Source organism: Pinus tabuliformis, chromosome 5_1, assembly GCF_031772625.1.
Source record: "Pinus tabuliformis cultivar Carrire ecotype Pingquan chromosome 5_1, CPIR1, whole genome shotgun sequence".
Taxonomy (NCBI): domain Eukaryota; kingdom Viridiplantae; phylum Streptophyta; class Pinopsida; order Pinales; family Pinaceae; genus Pinus; species Pinus tabuliformis.
Window position 1 is genome coordinate 419,557,424 of NC_142305.1, and position 10,938 is coordinate 419,568,361.

The following is a 10,938-nucleotide window of genomic DNA, read 5'->3' on the forward strand; positions in this document are numbered from 1 at the left end:
AGTACAAGAGCTAGGGGGTTGTAGCTCCCTTCTAGTGGAAGCTGGAGAATGAGAGAAGGTTGTAGCCTTCTATAGGTGGGTGCCTGCAACCTGGTATGAGTCTGCACCAGTACAAGATTGTAAACAAGTTTTTATTATCTTAAATAAAACAATAGCAGGTGGTTTTTGTCCCACATTGGGTTTCTAGCTTATATCATGGTGTTCATGTGTGCTTCTTATGTGTGATGATCTGTTCTGTTTTACTGCACCTATTTACTATTTACATGGTTAATAATGTTCTGATGAACTCATTGAAGATCAACATATGATGAATTAACTGAATTATAAGTTTCTTGGATATATGCTAGTTGCATTAAAAACAGTTGCGTATACACGCGGGTTGCCTTCACTGAAGTAGTGTATATGAAATTGAGTAAGAAAAGAAAAGGTTATTGATTTTCTAATACTGATTCACCCCCCCCCGGTCTCACTATTATTTCCAACAGTACAATCACCCTGAGGTTCAAAATCACAATAAGTCTACAAATGTAAATTAATCCACCCTAATACATCGAATTTTGAAGTATTTATACAAAAAGTTTATTACAAACTATCTAGGAAAAGGAAAATATCTTCTTGCAAGAAGATAGAGACAATTATTGAACTGTTTCATGTTGTCCCTTTTATTTTGGTTCTGCTAGCTGTAGACTTTGATTTTTAGCCCTTTATGCTAGTAGGTTGTTTGGCTTTCTCGCTGGATATTCTGTTTGACTTTCATCTTTCATCTGATACTCTTTCACCTGATACACTTTGACTATGCCGACTTGTATTCATCCTTTTACTCTTCTCATTTTATCTTTTATTGTACACTTATAATTTACAGTTTATAATTTACTGTGTTTTTACTACAATAAATCATTCAGTTTTTGCCATGTTTCTTCATCTAGTAACTAGATGTTGAGCATTTTCCTATATATCTCATCAGCATCTGTATATTTGGCAAAAGTAGGCTTGTTAATAAATAAGTGTTTCACCTCATGCTGGAGATAAAACAGATTTTCAAAAGTTTGGTATAATACTCTGCCAGTTGGTATACCACTCATTCATGAAGTATTTTCCTATTCTCTGGCCACTTCTCTGATTTTCTTGTTATAGTCCTCTTGTGTCATCAATTTATCATTTATGACTAAGGGACTAGGTAGTCCCTTTTCTCTTAAAAGCTCAAACTTGGTCATAAACATGTCAATGGCTAGTTGCATGGTTTGACACTTATCTTCTAAATTTAATATTAAATTTCTCTTGGCTAGGACCCCCTTGACTTCCAAGATGGTACCTGTCCTGTCAGGTATATCAAGTTCTTGTAGCTCATATTTGTTCTTGGAGTTGAGGAATTGAATAATTCTTACTACTTCCTCTGGAATTTCTCCAAGCTCTTCTTTGACCTTTTGGATGGCTTCTATAGCCTATTTGATTAAGTCTATCTACTCAAAAATGACCTGAATAGATGGCTAAATATCATTGACAGAGTCAATGATATTGGCCCATAACGATTGTTTGGCCTTTCCCAAAGGTTCACGCGGTGTTAACTCTTTCTCCAGGATTTACACTCTCTCATTCATTCTGGTATCCTTCTATTGTTCTTCCTTATGCATGATTTGGGCTAACCTGCAATTTGTCTCCAGGCTGGTAAGTTTCTCTTTTAACTTGTTCATTTCACTGGTTTGAATGAAAATTTCTTCCATTTCCTTGACTAGCCTATTTGCTTCATCACCTGTGGTACCTGTTGTTGTTGATGTTATTGCTGATGTAATTGTTGTTGCTCCTAGTAATGTAGTGGCCATTGGACCAGCGGGAGCTAATGTTGCTGCCAATGTGGAGGGCACAATTGTGGTAAATGTAGGAATGACTGTTGGAGGAGCATTGTCTAGAGTAGCTTGTTTGAGCTGGATCAAGCTATCTAGTTCTTTTTCCATTTCCTTCAACTGGTCATTGAGTTGTAGCACCAAGTCCATCATCTCTTCATGATTTGTTTGGCTTTCTAGAACTTCTTTTATTTGAGGCTGCTGTGACTGAGGCAACTTGAGCTATTTCTTAAGGGTTGCAATGTCTTCATTTTTCATCTTAATTAACTGTTCAACAACATTCATGTCCTCTGGGTCATGGCCCAGCTCAATGATCAGGTCTTCCAAGGATTTGATCCTTGTGTCTTTGGTGTTGGAATATGCTTTCTCCAGTTTGTATTGGGCTGTCACATTGTCTAATGAGTCCCTGAGCTTGAATGCTGCCATTGCTTTCGTTTTGAGGGTGGATAGATCATATCTCTAGCCTGCTTGTGAAATTCTATTTGATCTATGGGATGCACATCCCTAGCTAAGACCTCAAAGTTGGTCTTCTTGTAGTTTTCTATGGTTTTAGGCTGCTATATAGTAGGCTGTAAGAAAGACACCTGCATTTTACCTTCTTTGATGTCAAAGGCTGACATCAATCTACTCTGGTTTGGTGGTGTCATCTACATGTACTTGGCATAAGTGTCTTCCTTGAGCTTCTCATTCCTCATTTTAATCTCCTTGAATCTTTTCTTGATATTTGCTTCCTTGTCATCTAGCCTGACAAAGAAAGACACCTCCACACTCTTCTATCTCTGTATAATCTGGGTGTTTGAAGAGGAGGGTTGTTGTGTTTCTGCTAACGCAACAATCTCAAATTTTTGTCTACTCCTTTGCCCCATTACATTAGTATCAATCATTTCTGCTGATGCAATGTTTTCCTCCTGTTCAAACACAGGATTTAATTTGGGCCTTTTGCTTAGTAAGAACTATTGATTAGTGGTGTCCATAGTAGAACTAGATGTTTCCTCCCTGTTTCTTTTGGGATCCTTTTCCTCATTGGCAGGAGTTTGAATCATGGGAGGGATATTCATTGGCTCTTCCAACTCTGGGACCTGCAAGAAAGAGATTTGGTCAAATTGTTTCTCCAAGTCAATCATGGTGTTCTCCACATCCACCACTGTGTTTTCCATATCTATCAATGTGTTCTCTACCCATTCTGACTAATTATCATATTGTTCTATGTCAGGTCTTGGGTAGTGGATGTAAGGTCCCAACTTGACCTTTTTTCTGAGTTTGTTTATAACCCCATGAGGGTCATAATGCCAAATGAAACTATTCTTGAATTTGAATTGTTGGAGTATCTTATCAGCTTCAGGCCCAACCTCTTTGGTGTTGCAGATGAAAGGGCCCATTTGGTTTTTCATCTTAAATTGTGTTTTCTTCCTAGCAGCTAGGAAGTTGACCTCATCCACACCTATCATTTTCCTAAAGTATTCTAGGGAAAATATTCTCATTGGGAGATACTTAGGAAATTTGTAAGGGGGTAATTCACAACCATAGATCCTAATTTCAGTATGATTCTAGTAGAGGTACCAGTATCCTACTTTGCTATTCTTTGCTAGTTGCAATACTCTCTTGATCTCAGTATTGATTCTAGGTTGAGTGCTAGAAGTCAGCATGTTCATGACAGGGTGCACAAAACAATCTATGAAGTCTTTGTATGTGAATGTTGTGTTATACCTCTAGACCAAGGGTGTCCAATAGATGACTGATCTTTCCTTTCCCCTGGTATCTATTTTCTGAATCTTCACTAGGAACTTGTTTGTTTGATAATATAGGAACATATGAAACAACATTGAAGAGTATTTGAAGACTCTTTCAGTGGGAAATCTAGTGAACTGTTCATGCATTTTGTCTGCAATGAACTGGGCATAATCATACATAATGGCAGGACGTTGGCCTAGAGTGAAAATAGACAAGAAGGCCATGATTATTTCATCCACAAACTCATCTAATGTGAATCCTAGGATGCTTGAGATCATGGTGATTATTCTCCTGCCAGTCTCTGAAAAAATAGCAAAAACATAGGGTGGAATGTCTTTAGGAGTATGGAGCTCCTCAATGATGAAATTATGAAATATTTGTTTGATCTTAGCTGGGTCCAATGTGGTGTACAAGTCCAACAGGTGTGCAATGGACAAAGGAGTCAAATTGTGGCTGGGTTGGATTTGAAGCATCTGGTTAATAGACTCAACAATGATTGAAAACAAGAAGTCCTGGTTTGGGGAAATTATAGCCCTTTGGCTAGGGATGTAACATGCATGGCAGAAATGTACAATGTCTAGGAATGGATGGGCTTTTAGGAATGTATAATTGGGAAAACTTGATTCCCAAAGGTTTATGTCATCAACATGGTTTAGGAACCTATCCTTGGCCCAGCAATGGATTCTCAGAAGGTTGTCTTGGGTGACTGTGTCTTTGATTTGAAAATCCCTGTCTACCAAGGCCAAATGGTCAATGTCTAAATGAGGGGTTGTCACTGGTCTGACATCCAGAGAGGTTGGGGAAGCCATTTCTGTGATAAAATGTGGAAAATTGGGCTTTATATGGCTTTGGGAGTGAAACTTGAGTAATTGAATAACCAGGGTAGGGTACTAGCTGGTTGCAAGTTGGGGTTCTGGTACTTTGGGAATGGTAGACTCTCAATTAAATTGAAATTAATCAAATTCTTTCAGTTATTTTAAGAATTTAATGTTCTTTGTTTAAAGAGAGGGTAATTCTTGGTTCTTGTTCAAATACCTGGAATTTTCGGTCGGGGTTGCAACTGGTTTTCAATTGGGGTTTGCAGAGGGCTTCAACAGCTAGGATGGTGTGCAGTGGTGGCATCAAAAGGCTCTGATGGTTGAAAGCTAGTCACAGGAGTTTGGAAGGCACAGGTGCTTCAGAGGTTTAGCAGTGCGATTTGAGTGAAAAGGGTGAAAATGGGGGTCAGAAGGCTTTTAATCGTGAAGGGTTGGAAAAATGCTTTATAAACAGTGCTGGTTTTATTTTGGTGGGGAGGTGGTTTTGGAGGCCATCACACTGCTTATGGGGGTTGGGCAGTATTTTTTCGGGGGAACGTGATCTATGCCAGAGGACGAGATGTAGGCAAATAGGCCCCGAGCAAAAATGCCCATATCATGTGCTCTTAGGCCGTTAAAGGATGGACATCGCGAGAGCATGATATGGGTGATGGTTGTTGGATCTGGCAGTGGATGATCAGACAACCATTGCATGGGAAAGTTGTTCGATCGGGTGATGGAGCAGAGTTTAGTGGGACCCATGGGTTTTAATCACTGTTTAGAGTAATTAACCCATGGTTAATCGCATATTAATTAAAATTCGGAGTTTTAGGGGTAGCGGGGTTAGTTTACCTCACTAGGGTGGCAGGTTAAACTCGAGTTTAGTCGGGGAAATGGTTACTCGAGTTTAGTCAGGGAAATGGTTAAGTGATGGAGTATTTGAGGCAGGGGGTTTTAAGAGTTAGGATAAAGGGTTTAGAGGGGTTTTGGGTAATTATTGAAGGGAAAAAATGATTTTAAAAGGGGGAAATGTGTTTCACACTTAGGGGAATGGATTTTAGGATTACTTGACTATGGAAATGTGTGAAACTAAGGGGTAGGAGTAAAAATGAGGGGGAAGGGGTTTTCATAAGCCATGAAGGGGTAAAGGGAAAATTAGTGAGTACATTGTGGGGGTGAAATTTAATGAAGGGGGAGTTAGGAAAATGAGCTTATGAGCATTCTTTTTCCATTGATAACTGCTCCTGCACACTTGGAACACATAGTTAAGTATGATAGTAGTGCTTATGCTCCAAATGACTTGTATTTCTGCAACCTTTCTTTACTTACCCTTTTACCTACCCTAACATTTTTTCTTCACTTTGGTGGGTGCACTTAAGCTAGCAAACCATTTTCTTTCCTTTATTCTTTTATGAAACAAATTATCTCCTTCTAACCTCATATCTTCCAAGGGCTCAGATTAAACTGATGAGCTCCTTTTATTTCTCTACATATCTAATGATCTGCCAATATTAAACTGTTTGGTCATATTTTTATTCTATAAACATGAAATTCAAAGCATGAAATAGTAAATATTAAGCAGTTTGACTATCATGGGTTGTGGCATGTATGACAAGTTGCACACAACTATTATTTAAGGCATTAATAGTAAAAAGTAGTGGCACTTGGACTTGCACACTTTCATGATCTGTTTTTTGTTTGGGGTTCATGTTTTTTCATTTTTTTATCTTTTCTTATTTTTCTTGTCCTTTGATATTTCTTTTAGGACATACCCTCTTTACATTTTTTGATTTAATATGGAAAACATTTGTAGAAAGCAAAGGTATGTACAATATTACAAGAGTTAACCTCAGCCAATTCAAAATTATGAATCCTATCACCATAGGACTTTAATAGTGGCTCCACATGGGGATGGCATTTTTTGGTGAAATGTCAAGAACTATGAAGGTCAGCAGCCTTTGAATTGTGACTGTAGTTACCTTGTGAGGTGTCCTGTGATTCTTCTTTATTGATACTTATGACATTGAATCCTCCAAAGCTCAGGGCCTTCTCTCCGGGCTTCAACTTCAAAGGATTACCATCCAATCCAATCTACACTCTACAATGTTATGTACAATGATGCAAAGTAAAGTGAACTATTGTGAGTCAGTGGAAAAATAATGCTTCAATATTCTACCATTAACAAGTCCTGGTAGATCTAATCCATCTATGTTTGTCAAGAAAAAGGCATTGTTGCCTCTGTAGCCATAAATGACATAAGTTCCCTTCTGCAAAAAATCAAATTTCCATGCTTGCCTTTGTCCTCTCCTTGAATCCCACTTGAGGATTTTATCTCCTATGTAAAAATCATCTACTTTAGTCTTTTTATTAAATAATTTCTTGATCTTTTCCTAGATTACTTGTGATTTTACATACACTTCTTCTCTGGTCTGCTGCATGTGTATGGTCTGATTTATTCTTCTCTGAATATCATTTGGTTCCACCTGTAATTCCTAGATGATCTTCATCACTAGCACTCCCAATGATGATGGGAAAACTGCATCCATCCCATAAACTATCTGATAGAGTGATGTTCCAATGGACTTCTTAGTAGTCAGTCTATCTGCCCATAAGGCATTGACTAACTTCTTATTCCATGTCTTTTTGTTATCTTCCAGTAATTTTTTAATAATATTGACCAGGCTCTTGTTGGATGACTCTGCTAGTCCATTACCTTGAGGGTAATAGGCTGTGGAATGGCTACGGGTGATGTGGTACATGTTACAGAAATCTATCATTATTTTGGATTTAAAGGCAACTGCATTATCAGTAATGAGCTTCTAGGGACATCCAAATCTTGACAGGATATTACTCTCTAGGAAGGAGATTATGACAGTGTCTATGGCTTGCCTAGAATATATGGCCTCTATCCATTTGGTAAAATAGTCTGTGGCTGTTAGAATCCACTTGTACTGAACTAAGGAGCATGGGTGTATTTCTCCAATGAAGTGTAACCCCCATTGTTGAAATGGCATCACAGTGGAAATTGGTTTAAGAGGCAAGGGTAAAAGTTTTCTCTTTCCATAAAAAATCTAGCATTTATGACAGGAGGTCACATGTTTTTAACATATGTAAACAAAGTAGGCCAATAGAAACCAACCCTCATAATTTTTTCAGCAGTACTTTTCCAATACAAGTGTCCTTGACAATCCCCAGCATGAAACTCCTATAAAAGCTTGTCAACTTCGTCTTTCAATAAACAGGTTGAAAGAATACCACTATTGTCCTGCCAAAACGATGCATTATCTATAATACAATATCTTAATGACTTTGTTTTTAAGAATCTAGCTTTAGTTCTTGTCAATCCAAGAGGAGCTTGTAGGTTTAGTAATACAAATGTAATATCTGCATACCAAAGTGAATCAGTAAAGGTTCACTGATCTATGGAGTCACCATCTCCTCCTGATCATCAAGGGTACTAATGAAGTTGATATCAAGGGCTTGACAGTTCAATTCAGCCATGAGTTTGGCTAAACCTTGGCCTTTGATGAGCTTGGTGGGTTTTATCTCTATGTCATACTCCAATATTGTGGCAATCCATTTTCCTCTTTTACCTTCAGGCCCATTTTGATTCAAAATGTCCTTAACTACAGAGTTTTGAACATAAGCAATAATGTGAGAGTACAGAATGTACACTTTGCAGTCTTTGATTGCCTTAACCAAAGATAATGCCTATTTTTCCATGATATTGTATTTGAGTGTGGCATCTCTTAAGGATTTACTAAAAAATGCAATTGGTTGTTCTTATCCTTCGTTGTTCTTTTGCAGCAAGATTGTTGCAATGGTGTGTTCTGAAGCAAAAGAAAAAATAATAAAATATTTGTTAAAGTCAGTACTTATCAGGACCAGAGTTTTGGTTAAAGCTTCCTTAATAGCTTCAAAGGATTGTTTGGCCTCCATTTTCCATTTAATTGCCAATTCCTTTCTTAGAATGTTATTTAACTCCCTAGTTAATTCTACTAAATTTGAGATGAATCTCCTAAGAAAATTAATCTTACCTAGAAATGATTATATCTCTTTAATGTTTCAGGGATGGGAAATGGTCAAAATGGCTTCTCTTCTAGCAGGGCCTATTCTAATCCCATCTTTAGATATGATGTGTCCTAACAACTTTCCCTCTTCTAGACCGAAAAGTGTCTTTTTAGGATTTAAAGAAATCCCAAATTTCCTGCATTTGATGAATACTTTCCTTAAGTGATCTAGGTGTTGATTGTCAGATATGGAGAAGACTGTGACGTCATATTGGTATACTACTAGGAAATCATGGATCTCCTTTGAAAAGGCTAATCCATAGCTCTCTGAAATGTGACACCTGCATTCATTAGTCCAAAATGCATCTTCAAATACATGAAGGTACCAGAAGGAGTTGAAAATGTAGTTTTGGCTTGGTCCTCAGGTTGAACTAAGATCTGGTTATACCTGGAGAATCCATCTAACAGTGAAATCCTAGATGAGCCTACTACCCTCTACAATATATGGTCCATCTTCAGTAGAGGATAGTTATCTTTTAGAGAGACCTTGTTTAAATTTATAAAATCTACACAAAGTCTAATTTCACCTGTCTTTTTCCTAGTTGTAACTAAGTTTGAAATCCATTATGAGTATCTAATAGGGGCTATTATTTGGGTATCAAACATTCTTTTAACCTCTTTCTCTATGGATGACATAAGAACTGGGTTTATCCTCCTAATTTTCTGTTTGAAAGGTTTGTGATCTTATTTAGAGGTATTTTTTGTTGGATTATGCTGGTGTCATAAGATTTTAAGTCTTCATAACTCTAGGAAAATACATCCTAGAACTCTTTAAACAAATTGATTTATTTGACCTTTTCCTCTGGGGGTAAAGCTTTAGATATCTTAATTAGGGTTGGATTATCTTAAGTTCCTATATTACATTCCTCTATATCTGCTCTTATGGGTTCCATTTTAGTTTTCCTAGCTACATAATTAGAGTCAAATAAATCATCTAAAGGGACTAATCCCTTGGGCAAAAAGTTTTTTTTCAAATTAAGAATCTCTGGATCATCATCCATTATTTCATTTATCTCTACATTTTCTAAACTATCTATTTCTACTCTAGTAAATTTAGTTGGTTTAGCTATATCTAACATATTTACATCTAAGTTGCTTTCTATATTATTGTCTATTATACAATCAGTATCTATCTTGCAATTCTGAAACTCATCTTCATTGTTCATGAAATCGTAGATGTGACAGTGCTAGGAGAAAATCTGCAAATACTTGAGGTTATCTAGTATTAAAGGCCTATGTTTGACTTCTGCAGTGTACTGGTGGTTTGTTTGAAATGGAAATTTACAAGTACTAGGAAAGGTAGCCAGACTGTGGGCCTGCATGTTTTGTTTTCTATGAATGGAAACAAAGTTTGATTCCAAGAGGTCTTTGATCAAGTCTAAAACAGTATCCCTATATCGACCAAGCCTAGGGTTGTTAACTGAGTGTTCACCACTGATCTGTTTAATAATCAGCTCTAAGTCTCCCACGATGGAAACTCTTTTGGCTGCCAATTTCCTAACCAATTGTAACCCTAGAATTTGGGCTTCATATTCAGCCATGTTATTGGTACACTTGAAGCTCAATATGAAAGCATGTCCCTCAGCATGATTATTCTCCATATTATGGATCCACACTCCTACACCAACCCCTAGCCTATTGACAGACCCATCAAAGTCTAGATGCCCTCACTTTTAGTTGTTCTGTATTTAAGGTCTTTGGTTGTGATTTCCTTTTTATCATTTTCTGCATTGTATAATATAAAGGAGTCCATATCTAAATGCATGGAGTATATGGAAAAATTTTGTGGTCTTTCCTCACTACTGATCATGTATTTCATCAAGGTTTCCCAATATAATTTTCTCGATTGGCCAAAAACAGATATAGTGGCATAAGACATATCCAGCTGCAAGGATCCTTGTATTTTTTCTCCTCATGAGTGAGATAGAAACATTCCATATTTCGGTGGGATGTCTGCAACTACAATTTCCATTAGAATGCTCTTTGTAGGGCACTAGGCAAGAGTCACACATAAGTCCTTGATTAGACCAAGGCACTTAACCTGGCTGGAGTCAAAAGAAAACAAATCCTTATAAGGCCTGGTAATGTCTAGGTTCAGTCTTTCCATTATTGCCTTTGGCATCAAATTGTGGGATGCCCCTAAGTCCAACATAGCATTATGCAAAATTTTATCATGAATGTTTAGGATGATGTAAAAAGGAGGAACTCCCCCTTGCTGATGAATACCATTGGCCTCAGGGCCAAACAATAATTCAGGCTAGTCATCATTCAAATTAACAGAATCCTCTCCCTCTCCTATGTTCAAAGTCTCAGTTATTTGTGACCTATAAGATTCATTCTTTACTAGTTCGGTCAAAGGAACTGATATCTTTAATTTTTCTATTTCATTTTTAATGTTGAAAGGGAGCTGAGGTTTGTTTGTTTGATTTAGATCTTCCTTAATATGTGTAGTTTGAGTGTCCTTATTCTGTTTCTCAGTGGTAGGCATTTCAATCTATG